At 43.9% G+C, this 11,637-nt stretch overlaps 1 pseudogene; it reads left to right on the top strand.

The window, feature by feature from the left end:
* The first annotated feature begins 7,428 nt into the window (after positions 1-7,428).
* Positions 7,429-7,835, top strand: LOC102835742 (annotated as a pseudogene).
* The last annotated feature ends 3,802 nt before the right edge of the window (positions 7,836-11,637 follow it).

Below are 11,637 nucleotides of genomic sequence, written 5' to 3'. Positions count from 1 at the left end.
CAAGGTGGGCCGGGGAAGCTTTCTGAGCGCTGGAATGGGAACTCGACATGGGGTCCATTCACCTCAGGCTTCCCTGGGGATATTTCTCACATGGGACAATGAATGACATCCTGTGGGTATCACGGCTACAAGTCAGAAGAACGCTATAAAGGAGGAGCTGTCTGGCTAGGGGTACAGTGAGTCAGCTGTTTGCAAGGCCTAAAGGGTAGCAATGACCCTGGGAGTACAAAAGAACGTCTGGTGTATGTTGGTAGGCAGGGGCTTTGTTGGAAGCTTTACCTGGGTAGCACTAGGCCAGAGCAAAAGTCTACCAACAATTTCCCTATGGCACTCTGGCCTATGGCCTACCAACCAACACCAGACCTTCCTTTGTACTGCCAGGCCAATGACTTCTTCAATGCAAATACTTTTTATAAGCAACGTAAAAGACGGACCTCACCAGATGGCATACACAGAAACCAAATTGACTACATCTGAAGAAAGAGACAGTGGAAAAGCTTCGAATCATCAGCCAAACCAAGGCCAGGGGCAGACTGTACAACAGACCATCATATGCAAGTTCAGGATGAAGCTGAATAAAATTAAAACAAGTTCACAAGAACTAAAATACAACATTGAACATATCCCACCTGAACTTAGAGGCCATCTCAAGAACAGATTGATGCATGGACACTAAAGGCCGAAGACCAGAAAAGGTGTGGGATGACATCAAGAACATCATGCAGGAAGAAAGCAAAAAACAATTAAGAAGACAAGAAAGAAGGAAAAGGCCAAAATGGATGTCCAAAGAGACTCTGGAACTTGCTCTCCAGCATAGAGATGCTAAAGAAAATGGAAGAAATGAGGAGGTCCAATAGCTGAACAGAAAATTTCAAAGGACAGCGTGAGAAGGCAAAGTCAAATATTATAACGAAATGTGCAAAGACCCAGAGTTAATAAACTAAAATGGAAGAACACACTCCGCATTTCTCAGACTGAGGGAACTGAAGAGAAAAATTGAAGCCTCAGGTGGCAATATTGAAGGATTCTATGTGCAAAATATTGCATTAGGCAAATCTGCTGCACAGGAACTTTTCAAAGTATTGAAGAGCAGAGATGTCAGCTTGAGGACTAAGGTGCGCCTGACCCAAGCCATGGTATTTTCAATAACCTCATATGGATGCGAAAGCTGGACAGTGAATAAGGAAGATCGTAGAAGAATTGGTGCCTTTGAGTTGTGGTGTTGGAGGAGAATACTGAGCGTGCCATGGACTGCCAAAAGAACCAATAGATCTGTTTTGGAGGAAGTGCAGCCAGAGTGCTCCTTGGAGGCCAAGATGGCTAAACTTTGTCTCTCATACTTTGGACATATTGTCAGGAGGGAATAGTCTCTGGAGAAGGATGTCATGCTGGGTCAGATGGAGGGTCAGAGAAAAAGAGGAAGACCCCCAACGAGATGGATCAGCCAGGTGGCATCATTGATGGCGTCAAGTGTAGCAGCAGTAGTGAGGTTGGCCCAGGATCGGACACTGTTTCGTTCTGCTGTGCATGGGGTCGCTATGAGTTGGTTTCAACTCGATGGCACCTGACAACAACAACAACAACAACAACAACAATGGGCAAAATACTGAAGGATGCAGAGAGCATCAAAAGAAGATGGTTATTATCAGAACTTATCAGAACCTTGTTATCAGGACTGATTCTGAGGGTTGGAAATGTAAAGGCAGATGTTTTGTAGCAAAAGGAGGGGAGTGATTGACTTTGCAGTCTTGGAGCGGAGGTCCCTGGGACCATCAGGGAAGAAGAGTGGAGAGCGGGACCCTACCCAGAGAAGCAGTGATGCCAGAGATGAAGATAGAGATGATGACATGGAGAGATGGAGCAGCTGGGGACTCTACACTCAGGGAGGGAGAGGGGCTGTGTGCTGATGATAAGGGGGGGGGGGCAGCCTTGCAGGGTATACCCTTTGGTTGGTTGATGATGCATGGAGGGGATTGTAACCATGGAAATGAAGCAATACACGATAGGATGAATGTAAAGCTAATGTTCTCCCATGTAAACTATCACATAATTCATAATAAAACATTAAAAGAAGAAGAAGATGGAAGGAATGCACAGAGTGACTGTGCCAAAAAGAAATAGTCGATGTTTAACCATTTCAAGAGCCAATGATCCTGAAGGAAGAAGTCCAAGGTGCACTGAAGGCATTGGCAAAGAACACGCATCCAGGAAATGATGGAAGACCAGCTAAAATATTTCAACAAACTGATGCGGCACTGGAGGCACACATTCATCTATGCCAAGAAATCTGGAAGACAGCTACCTGGCCAACTGATTGGAAAAGATCCATGTTTGTGTCCATTCCAAAGAGAGGTGACACGGCAGAATTTGGAAATCATTAAACAGCATCATTAATATCACATGCAAGTAAAATTTTGGTAAAGATAATTCAAAAACGGCTATACCAGTACATGGACAGAGAACTGCCAGAGGTTCAAGCCAGACTCAGAGGAGAATGTGGAATGAGGGATACCACTGCTGACATCAGATGGATCTTGGCTAAGAGCAGAAAATGCCAGAAAGATGTTTACCTGTGCTTAATTGTCTATGTCAAAGCTTTCCATTGATGGATCATAACAAGCTATGGGCAGCATTGTGGGGAGTTAGTATTCCGGAACACTTAATTGTGCTCACGAGGAACCTGTACATAGACCAAGACGCAGTCATTCTAATAGAATAAGGGAACCATGAATGGTTTAAAATTAGCAAAGATGTGTGCCAGTCGTATTCCTTCACCAAACTTATTCAATCAGTTATATGTTGAGCATATAACCCAAGAAACTGGATTATTATGAAGAAAAACGTGGCATCAGGATTGGAGGAAGACTCATTAACAACCTGCGATATGCAGATGATACAACCTTGCTTACTGAAAGTGAAGAGGACTGATGGAGAACGAAGACCACAGCCTTCAGTATGGGTTGCACCTCAATATAAAGAAAAAAAAAAATCCTCACCACTGGACCTATAAGCAACATCATATAAATGGAGAAAAGATTGAAGTTGTCAAAGACTCATGGACACAATCAAGATATCAAACAATGTATTGCATTAGGCAAATCTTCTGCAAAACAAGACCTCTTAAAAGTGTTGACGAGCGAAGATTTCAGTTTGAGGACTAAAGTGTGCCTGACCCAAGGCATGGTATTTTCAATAATCTCATAAGCATGTGAAAGTTGGACAGTGAATACGGAAGACTGTAGAAGAACGGATACATTTAATTACGGTGTTGGAGGAGAATACTGAGCGTGCCATGGACTGCCAAAAGAACCAATAGATCTGTTTTGGAAGAAGTGCAGCCAGAGTGCTCCTTGGAGGCCAGGATGGCTAAGCTTCGTCTCTCATACTTTGGACATATTGTCCGGAGGAAACAATCGTTGGAGAAGGTTGTCATGCTGGGTAAGGTGGAGGGTCAGAGAAAAAGAGGAAGACCTCTAACGAGATGGATTGGCCAGGTGGCATCATTGATGGACTCAAGTGTGGCAGCGGTAGTGAGGTTGGCCCAGGATCGGACATTGTTTCGTTCTGCTGTGCATGGGGTCGCTATGAGTCGGTTCCGACTCGATGGCACCTGACAACAACAACAACAACAACATAGACTGCCAAAAGAACAAATACATCTGTGTTGGAAGAAATATAGCCAGAGTGCTCTTGGAAGCCAGGATGGTCAGTCTTCATCTCTCATACTTAGGACATATTATCAGGAGGGACCAGTTGCTGGAGAAAGATAGTGGGATGGAAAAAAGAGGAAGACTCCTAATTAGACTGATTGGCACAGTGGCAGCATCAATGGGCTCAAATGTAGCAACGACTGTGAGGTTGGCACAGGACTGGACAGCGTTTCATTCTGTTGTGCACAGTGTTGCTATGAGTCAGTGCCAACTCGATGGCACCTAACAACAACAACAACAACATAAGATAAAGTCTAAGAAATTGTGACTGAGGTCAACATGGCAATGCCATCACAGAATCCATTTGAGCTGTGCATCAGAATATTCTTTCCAAACGTGTCTTAGGAGAGAAATAGAAAAGGGACAGAAATCCCACATGCATGAAGTCTTAGAAAAAGCACCAGCCACACAGCCCTGGCCTCCCCCTCACAGCTCTGATGCTCCTTCTTAATCACTCCTCTTAGCCAAGTTGGCCTTTTCTCATCTCTTCCACACTAGCTTATGACTTGATTGCCCCATTCATGGATCACTACAGTATCATCCCAGCAAAAATAAGTTTGTGCTGGTGAACAGCACCTAGCCAGAGAATGCTTTGCATCTGTGAAACGTGTCCTTCCAAAAGCAAAAGCAAAAAAAAAAAGAGTGAGAGACAGAGAGAGATTTTAACCAGGCCAGTAGCCATGAAATCTCCTTTCCTCTTCATAGGTGCCAAGAGATAGCAATCTATTGAGAGATGATCATGTTCTCACAATTTGTGGACTGACATGGCCCAGGTGTGTTTGAGGAGTTATCAACAGTCACATTTACCCTAAGAAGCAGCACAGACCTCAAGCATCTTTGACCGTTTGCACAAAAGAAGCTAAGCAGCCAGCTACATTTCTCTTTTCACTTGGTTTTCTCTTCTTTTTAAAAAGGTTCAATCCCAAAGCATACTTAATTCCTTGCGTCTTGTGGACAGACTCCCAGGAACAGAATCCAGAAGTTATTCTGCAACAAGAACTGCCCCCACTGAAACAGCACACTCTATTGAAGAGGGTAAAGCAAAACTAAACACACCCATCAAAATCTCAGAGACTAAAACAACAGTCACTTGAGAACCATACTTGCAGAAATAGGCATGTTATATATTTCAAATTACGTAACACTTTAGACTTCCGGGAAGGATATTCTTAGTGTGAACTATTTAGATACAGGCCTGAGTTCTCTAGGGCTACTGTGAGCAGAGTTTCCATACATAAACAAAAACCAAACTACAATGTGTTAAGAGGAGTTGGGGATGGTCAATATGCCAAGTTACCTTTGCAAGAATATCTCTAGGGGGTGCTTTGATATTAAAAACTCATGTGTTGGTTGCTTTGCTTATGTGGTCCTTCCAGTTCAAACCTCTGTGCTGCGGGACAAAAGATTTATTTTTTAGAAATAATTGTACAAAACTCATGTCAGCTGCTAAGATAGAGACAGTCCCACTTTTGCATCTTCAAAACAACGATCTTGGTATTCAATTGTTTCAGAAGACAGAGTGTGAAACAAATCAGAAATCCATTCTCTCGCTGCATATCTGTTTTTTAAGACTGTTTCAGAGAAAAATAGTAAAAGCTCTTTTGTCAACAACCCAAAGATAAATTATGACTCGGGGGACTGAAAGGAATGGTTCTTGACAGCAGTGAACTAAACAGTGAACTAGTAAGACTACAATTGCTTTGGCTTCCAACCACAGAAGAATATTCACCTGATAACTATCTATGTGGAGGCCTGGTGTACAGGTGCAAGGTCTGTGGTTCAAACCCACTAGCCGCTCCTTGGAAACCCTATACAGGGTTTCTTATCAGTTGGAAATGATTGGATGGCACTTAACAACAACATTATAGATGCAGCACCAGGATTGGAAGAAGGCTCAATAACAACCTATGATATGCAGATGACACAACCTTGCTTACTCAAATTGAAGAGGACTTGAAGCACTTACTGATAAAGACCACAGCCTTCAGTTTGGACTACACCTCAACATAAAGAAATCTTAAAAAATTTCTCCTCAGCTGGACCAATCAATAACATCATCAAAGCTGGAGAAAACACTGACCTTGGCAAGGATCTCATTTCACTTGCATCTGCAACCAATGCCCAGGGAAGCAGCAGTCAAGGATTCAAATGATGCATAACATTGGGCAAATCTGCCACTAAAGACCTCTTTAAAAGTGCTAAAAAGCACAGATGTCACTTTGAGGACTAAGATGCACATGTCCCAAACATCTCAGATGCATGTGAAAACTGGACAATGAATGTTGTTGTTAAGTGTGGTTCCAACTCATAGCGACCCTGTACTGGGTTTCTGAGGAGCAGCTGGTGGATCTGAACCACCGACCTTGAAGTTCAAACAGACCTTGCAGTCCAGTGCTTTATCCTAGAGCACCACACCAGGACTCTGGACAATAAGTAAGAAAGACCAAAGAAGAAATGATGCATTTCAATTATTGTGTTGATTGTTGTTGTTGTTGTTGTTGTTATGTCCCATGGAGGTGGAGTCGTTCTGACTCAGAGCGACCTTGTACAGGGTTTCCGAGGCTGTAAATCTTTACCGGAGCAGAATGCTTCATCTTTCTCCCTTGGAACAGCTGGTAGTTTTGAACCGCTGACTGTGAGATTAGCAGCCTGATTTGTGAGCACTACTGTACAGGGTCGCTATGGGTCGGAACCGACTCAACGGCACTTAACAACAACAACAACGCTATCAGAGCTCCTTATGGTGTTAATGTAGAATATTAAATATACAATGAACTGTCAGAAGCACAGCCAGAATGCTCCTTAAAAGCAAGGATGGTGAAGCGTGCTCTCATGTACTTTGGACACACTCTCAGGAGGGATATCATGTTTGGCAGAGGGTCAGCCAAAAGGAAGAAGACCCTCAGGGAGATGGACCGACACAGTGGTTGCAGCCATGTGGATGGTGCATGACCAGGCACTGTTTCCTTGTCTTGTAAACAGGGCGGCTAGGAGTCACAACTGACCCAAGAACACCTAAAAACAACAGCACTGTGGACAAACGGAGGCTACAAGACACACCAGTAAGGTCACCAGCAGCCCCACTGAGGGAAAGCATCATTTTATCATACTTGTTGTTAAGTGCCGTCGAGTCGATTCGACCCATAGCGACCCTGCATAGGGTTTCCAAGGAGCGACTGCTGAGCTTGAACCACCGAGCTTGTAGTTCAAATGGCTTTGCAGTCTGGCGCATTATCATCCTTACCAGCTCCTCAATAAAAACAGGAATGAAGTGTCACCAAGTAAAAGTTTATAGGAAAGGTAGGAGAGCCGAATAAAGGAGTTAAACTGGTGACTCACCAGTGTCAGAGGTGCGGACGCCCGCGGTACTGCCTGGCTCTTTCCTTCTGCCTGCTGGAGGCAGCCCTGGCTGTGCAGGTGAGTCTGACCCCAGGGCAGCTCCTGGGGTTGTCACATGCCCAGATCAAGTCCATAAGAGCACCGGGTCACTCGGTCAGAGGTCCTGGTCAGTCAGAGCACTGCAATAGCGGCTGCTTCAGGGATTAAAAAGTGATATTCTACCCCAATGACTTTGCTGGACTGTCCACTGGTAAGATGCAGTTCTGCTCGCAGTTGGGTAGAGCCGGTCTGAGAATAATATCGACACCAGGGGGACAGGAGTGATGGATCAAGAGAAAGATCAACATCCTTCCGAGGTCCCGTGCAGACGTCCAGGAAGATGGCGGACACTCAGGCCGAGCGTGCCTACCACAAGCACGGAGCCTCTTCCACAACAAGAAGAGGGTCCTTCTGGGAGACACGGGCATGGAGAAACCACGGCATTATTATAAGAACATCTGTCTGGGCTTCAAGACGCCTAGGGAGGCCATGGAGGGCACCTACATTGATGAAGATGCAGGGGACCATTGTCACCCACCGAGAGGACCTCTACTATCCACGCAAGACAATCGCTTCGAGAAGCGCCACAAGAACATGTCTGTGCACCTGTCCCCTTGCTTCAGGGACGTCCAGATCCGGGGCATCGTCACAGTGTGTGAGCGCCAGCCCCCCAGCAAGACCTTGAGCTTCAATGTGCTCCAGGTCACCAAGGCCGCAGGCACCCGGAAGCAGTTCCACAAGTTCTGAGACCACCCCGCCCCACCCCCCGCCTCCGTCCCCCAAGTAAGTAAAACATATTTTTCCCATTTAAAAAAGAGAGAGAGAGAGATCAACAGTGCCTTAGGTACACTGTGAGCACCCCTAGACCTTTATCTGAAGCCAAGTGCTCACCAGTGTACCCTAGTTTTATGAACAATTCCTTTATGTTTTAAGTTATTTGTCTTTTCTGTAGAGCTAAAAGAATCCTGGCAAATATACTGTAATTCTATTTTTTCTTTCTTTCTTTAGCATAGTGGTTACGAATCGGGCTGCGAACCTCAAGGTCAGCAGTTCATAACTATCAGCTGTTCCATGGGAGAAAGATGAGGCTTTCTGCTCCCATAAAGATTTACAGCCTCGGAAACCCTGTGCAGGGTCAGTATGAGTCAGAACATAACCACCACACCCCCCCTCCCTATCTCTTTTTATCACACACAATAAATATTTGTTATTTGTATTTGTTTTTGATACATTATTTTGGCAAGTACAATTCCTCACCAGTTATGCTATGCTCGTATTTGCAGAAAAATCTCACTTATGTATATGAATAGGAAGGAAATCCTAAATAAATCCTTATCAAACAAAGCCCAGTGTATCTTTTAATAATAACATCAAAATCACAATGCAGTTTTTCCATGTACCTTCTTACTCCAGAAATATATGGATAGTTCAACATGAGGAAACGTACCAAACGTTTAAACAAGAAAAAAAAAAAAAAGTGCTTATCTCTACGTTGCTGTTGTTAAGTGCTATCAAGTGAGTTCTGACCCATAGTAATCCTGTTTAGAGTTTCCAAGGAGCACCTGATGAGTTTGAACTATAGACCTTGTGGCCCAGTGCTTTATCCTACAGCACCACACTTATCTCTACAGAAACAAAAAAAAAGATATTTCACAAAGTCGCTTACATCTCATGACTTTGATAGAAGCATACTCCTAGTGTTAGGGATCCCTGGGGGTTTCCACACTTAGGGCTCAGATCATGGTGAGTGTCAGTTCTTAGTTCTGTTGTGGAAATGGTCCTCAGACCCAGGATGACAGGGATGATGACCCTGATGATGCTAACAGGTAAGGTTTATTGCAATAGATTCTGTTAGGTACTGTACTAAAAATATTACATACCCAAAACATTATGTACATACAACTGCTCTGTAAGGGGGAGTGCAGCGGATCCATAGGATAAGCACTGACCTGCGAACCACAAGGCTGGCGGTTCAAACTTACCAGCCACTCATTCTATGGGAGAAAGATTAAAAAATTATTTAAAAAAAAAAAAGCCTCAGAGACCCATACAGGGTTACTGATTCAGAACTGGCTCGAAGTCACTTAACAACAGCTCTGTAAGGGAAGAGACCCTAGTGGTGCAGTGGCTAGAGGACTTAGTTGCCAACTCAAAGGTTTTCGGTTCAACCCAGCAGCCCCTCAGCAGGAGAAAGATGGGGCAGCCAGCTTCCGTTAAGATTTACAGCCTTGAAAATGCTCCGAGGCAGTTTACTCTGTCCTACAATAGTCTTATAAGTCCCAATTGAAGCAACAACAACAGAGTCTTGGTTTGTTTTTTGTTTTTTTTTTTGGTTCCATAAGGATGTTGTTAAGTGCTGTCAAGTTGGTTCTGAACCATAGTGACCCTGTATAGGGTATCCGAGGAGCAGCTGGTGAGCTTGAATCCTGTGGTTCAAACTGACTTTGAAATCCAATGCATTAACCCACAGCACCACACTGGGACTCTCTATAAGGAAGATACTATTAAGATTCTGAGTCACCTGGGAGTTAAGTCCTTGACTTCTGACTAAAAATGTTGGTAGCTGAGTCCACCCAGAGCACCCCAGATAAAAGGTCTGGCAATCTACTCCCAAAAGGCCACAACCGTTGAAAACCCAACAGGGCACAGTTCCACTCTGACACTTCCAGGACTGACATGCGGTGAAAGCAACTTCCCGGGAACTAGTCTGGGTTTTGTCTTTTACTGGTTATTTTTAGTCTTACTTCATCAACATGAAAATGTAACTTAAGAGGTTAAGTAATGTGCCTAGTCGTACAGTCAGGTGATGGCTGAAACACAAACAAAGGTATATTTGGTTTAGAAGCAAATGCTTTTTTCAATCACACAATACAAAATACGATATATGTGGATCATATTCTCCTTTCTAAATTTTTATTCTATAATAAATCATAAGACCAAAAAGGATAGAAAATGAAATTCCACAAAAGACATGATTCTCATGAACTTTTTGACCTCTATGCATCCAGACACTTTTCTATACACATATTAATAGAAAGACATGTTATTGTTGTTGTTAAGTGCCATTGAGTCGGTTCCAATTCATAGCGACCCTGTACAAAACAAGATTCAGGTTGCACATATTTGCGGGAGCAGAATGCCTCACCTTTCTCCCGTGGAGTGGCTGGTGGGCTCAAACTGCCAACCTTGTGGTTAGCAGTCTAGTGTTTATCGTATGTAATATACATGTTCTGTGCCATTGAGGCGGTTCTGACTCATAGGAACCCTATGTTGTTGTTGTTATGTGCTGTGGAGTCGGTTCTGACTCATAGCGACCCTGAATAGGGTTTCCGAGGCTGTAAATCTTTATGGGAGCAGAAAGCCTCATCTTTCTCCCGTGGAGCAGCTGGTAGTTTCGAACTGCTGACATTGCGGTTCGCAGCCCGATTCTTAACCACTACGCTACCAGAGCTCCTTATAGAAACCCTATATGACAGAATTAACCTGCTTCATACGGTTACCCAGGCTGTAATCTGGACAGGTACACATTGCCAGGCCTTGTCTCCTGCAAAGCCACCAGTGGGACTGAAACTCCAATAGTTCTCTCAGCAGTCAAGCACTTAACTATTGTGCTTCCAGGGCTCCTTATATTTAATATAAATGAGATCATATTATATAATTTACCTATACAACTAACAAATCTTGAAGTTGTCCTTGTCAATGAAAATAGAAGTATATCATCAGTGTAATGTCTAAATGATGTTATTGGTGTTGTTGTTAAGTGTCGTCGAGTCAGTTCTGATTCATAACAACACTGTGTAGGGTTTCTGAGGAGCGACTGGTAGGTCTGAGCTGCTGACCTTGTGGTTAACAGTCCAGTGCTGAGCCTACAGCACCACACCATCTAAATTATTGGCTTTGGCAGAAAGAGGCAACTTCATCTGTTAGGATAGCAGTACAGTAAATGAGAGTTTATGGGCTGGCATGGCCTCAAACATTCCAGTGATCATTAGAACTCTTTGGCTAATAAAGCATCTCTAACGGACACAGAAAAATCCACGAAGACACCTGTCCAGCGAGCAGCATTTATTCTTGACTGTTGTGACAAAATATTACTGCTTGCTGAACCTTTACCACATGCCAGACATTTTATTTAATTACTCTCATTACCCCACCACACGTCTGTTAGTTTGTCGTACTGTGGTGGCTTGTGAGTTGTTGTGATTCTGAAAGCTAGGCCTCCAGTATTTTAAATACCAGGAGGGTCACCTATGGTGGACCGGTTTCAGATGAGCTTCCAGATGAAGGCAGACTAGGAAGAAGGAGTGACAAACTACTTCCGAATATTTAGTCACTGAAAACCTTACGAATAGCAAAGAAACACCATCAGATATAGTGCCGGAAAATGAGCCCCTCAGGTTGGAAGGCACTCAAAATGCAACAGGGGAAGAGCTACCTCATCAAAGTAGAGTTGACCGTGATGATGCATATGGAGTAAAGCCCATGGGAGAAAAGCCCACGGGACCTTCATTTGCTGATGGGGCACAACTCAAAATGAAGAGAAACAGCT

The sequence above is a fragment of the Chrysochloris asiatica genome, unplaced genomic scaffold (assembly GCF_000296735.1).
Source record: "Chrysochloris asiatica unplaced genomic scaffold, ChrAsi1.0 scaffold00156, whole genome shotgun sequence".
Lineage (NCBI taxonomy): Eukaryota > Metazoa > Chordata > Mammalia > Afrosoricida > Chrysochloridae > Chrysochloris > Chrysochloris asiatica.
Note: the sequence above shows the minus strand (reverse complement) of the source record. Positions and strands in the feature narration are given on the sequence as shown.